The sequence below is a fragment of the Cynocephalus volans genome, chromosome 6, assembly GCF_027409185.1.
Source record: "Cynocephalus volans isolate mCynVol1 chromosome 6, mCynVol1.pri, whole genome shotgun sequence".
NCBI classification, from domain to species: Eukaryota; Metazoa; Chordata; class Mammalia; order Dermoptera; family Cynocephalidae; genus Cynocephalus; species Cynocephalus volans.
The window spans coordinates 156,733,417-156,736,651 of NC_084465.1; the positions used below are offsets into that span (position 1 = coordinate 156,733,417).

Here is a 3,235-nt window from a genome sequence, read left to right on the forward strand (position 1 = left end):
GACTGAATATTCTCCAGATGGGAGCCAGAACAAATAATGTTTTGAAAGTGTTATTATAGAATCCACAAGTATGTTATACTGAGTAAAACTATTTCTGAGCCTTAGAATCAAACTTTTTGCTTGAATTTTTTAATCCAAAAACCCAGGCTCCAGTTAATAGAAAGTTTCCTAAGTCAGATGGAGTGGTGACATCCTGGGCAGGTGAGCCTGAATGTGGGCGGTGCCTCACCTCCTGATGGTCCAGTGATTGTCAGGTGATGCTGAATCCCACCAGCTCTGGTTTTCCAGCTTCAGCAATCCAGACTTCAGCCCTTGCTGTTTGTGACTCAGGGTCTGGGCTGTATTTGTGGCTTAATGACGCCACTCTATAATCCATCCCTGGGCTATGCATTTTGCCTGTATTCTGGCTCAGTGGGAAACAGAGCTTAGCAGTGACCTCTGTTACCTATTTCCCAGTCAAAATGAACATTTTCTGTGGATGCTGCACCTGCACACTCCACTCACCAGAGCTGTAACCTCGTGTGGTTCTTTTTTTATTATCATCCTCAGTCAACATATCTAAACCATGTCAGTGATAAAATACTCCCATAAAAAAATCTTTTGCTGGTCTAACCTGTTTACTATCTGACCCTTTACAGAAAGCTGACTTATTGAAGTACTAATGGAAATAACGTACATGCACATCAGGTTTTCTCCCTCAAGTCCCTTAATCTTCTCCCTTCATGCCCTGGCAGTGGTCAGGGCCTGGGATGTGGTCCCCTGGGAGCAGAATGCACGTGACACCCTCCGGTTTTGTAGCCCATGTGGGCACTGTGTGGGGGCTGCAGGCTCTACCTTCTAGGTATACGTTACCTTGCTCTTTCATCTGTGATCCTAAGCTCCTAGGAATTTCTTTTCATTTAAGAGGACATTTTTTGGTAGGAACAGATACTACACTTGATCTTAGCCAAAAGGCTGAGGAGAAATGAGAGGACATTTTTGGTCCCTTCTGCAAGTGCATTTCTTTAACAAATACCATTCAGGTGACAGTCCCCCTCCAAACTGAGGACACTGCTATTCTCCTGCTTCTGGAGAAATCCATGTTGTTCTGTGTAAAAGTAGTACTTACTCTCCTGAGGCAGCCCTGAAGGTGGAGAAACAGCAGCAACAGCAAAATGAACAATTTTCCTCCCCTCACATGTGTGGTCAAAGCAGGCCGTGCTGGGGCACATGCCATGCTGTGTGCAGAGAGGCCAAGACATGAGAATGCCTGCCTTTGCCAGCCCTGAAATCACTCAGTTCCTACTTAGATTTGGCATTCATTTTAGATGATATCAACTGGATATTTCTGTAGAGATGTCTTGATAAAATCCGACTAGCCTTAGTACTTATCAGAGTAAGGAGACAAACACAGAAGAAAAAGTGAGGCCGCGCAGGAAGAGAACGGGCATTCGTCAATTGAGCCAGCAAGGATTCCTGGATGCAGACAGATTCTAACTCACTTAAGCGAAGTATTGGAGGATTGTCAGGCGGCCTGTAGCCTCAAGAGGAGAACTGGAGAGCCAGGCTCAGAACCAGAGCAGGAGCAGAGAGGAGGAGGAGGAGCCAGGAGCACACGTGCTGGAAGGAGTCTCCTGTCACCCAGGGATGCTGCTGCCACCACCATGTTCTCTCTCCACCTCTCGGCCACCCTCCTGGCTCCAGCATCACCCCCAAAAACTGTCTCTAAGTGACCCACCATCTCTGACTCATTGATCGGGAGCCCCCGGTGGGAGGTTCCAGTGAACCGGCCTAGATTTTGTACCCCATCCTAGCTTCCAGGAGGCGGGAGAGAGAGTGGCTGGCTCCCTTCAGCTTGCAGAGAGAATGAGCAATTGAGTGAGAGGGGAGTGATGTCTTCAGGATATGGCCAAACTCCATCCACTATCAGCCAGTGCCACCAGACGACGAGAGCTTGTGCACATTCCTGACTTTAAGGAAAGAGGGATCAGAGGATGCAGGACTCCCAATCAGCGACTAAGTCTGTGTGGTTAATTAGGGTTTGTATTATTTTTCTGTAGCTGCACAACAAACTCCTACAAGCTTCATGGTTTAAAACACCCATTTATTATCTCCCAATTTCTGCCAGTCAGGGGTCCGGGCACTACATGGCTGGATCATCGGCTTAGGGTTTCATAAAACTGCCATCAAGGGACAAGTCACGGCTGAGTCTCATATGAGGTTCATGGTCCTGTTCCAGGCTCTCCTGGTTGTTGGCAGAATTCAGCTCCTTGAAGCTCTAGAACCACCTACCACTGAGCTGCAATGGCTCTGCTGTGCTCCAAATGCCATGGGGTTGCCACAGACCCCACATGGGACCCCAAGCCACAAGGACATGCAGTGTCTCCAAGGCTCATGGCAGAGCTGCTGGCTGTGCCACCTGGTCCAGCTGGGGCACCTCCAGTGTCTCTGAGCTCACACTGCCAGTCTGCTGGTAAACCCGCACCTGCCCAAACTCGGTGTGAGCTGCCACTGCCTTAAGAAGCCCAGTCAGTACTGTATTGCGTTTCCTTCTTAGTGATGGGGGTATGAGGACCAGCAAATGGTTCTTCCCTTCAGAGAAAATATACTGGCATTACCCTCAGCAAGTTCACTCACATGCCAGGTTCACTGTTTCATCAGTCAAGGTTCTCCAGAGACACAGAACAAAAAGGATATCTATGCCTATATCTATATCTGCACCTGGATCTATATCGGCATCACCTGTACCTATATCCAATCTATTTTTATATCTATGTCTATATCTATCTATATCTGTATCTACATGTAATCTATTTTTGTATCTATATCTTATCTGTATCTATATTAGTCCATTTTTTATGTCTATATCTGTATCTATATCTGTATCTAATCCATTTTTATATCTATATCTAATCTATCTTTGTATCTATATCTGTATCTGTATCCTATCTAGAGAGAGAGAGAGAGAGAGAGAGAGAGAGAGATTTTAAGTAAATGGCTCACATGACCGCTAGGATGGGCAAGTCTGAAATCAGCAGGCAGGCAGGCTGGAGATTCAGGGGAGAGCTGATGCTGAAGTCTTGAATCTGAAGGCTGGAAACTCAGGCAGGATTTCTTTGTTGCTGTCTGCAGGCAGAATTTCTCCTGCAAAAGACCTCAGCCATCGATCTAAGGCCTCCAGGGTGACCTGCTCTAATTACCATCAGCTGACTGTGAATGTTAATCCTGTCAACAAAGTACCTTCACAGCTAGGCTG

The 3,235-nt window shown here is 46.7% G+C and overlaps 1 pseudogene; it reads right to left on the reverse strand.

Moving 5' to 3' along the window:
* Positions 1–883: 883 nt before the first annotated feature.
* Positions 884–966, reverse strand: LOC134381323 (U2 spliceosomal RNA; annotated as a pseudogene).
* Positions 967–3,235: the final 2,269 nt, after the last annotated feature.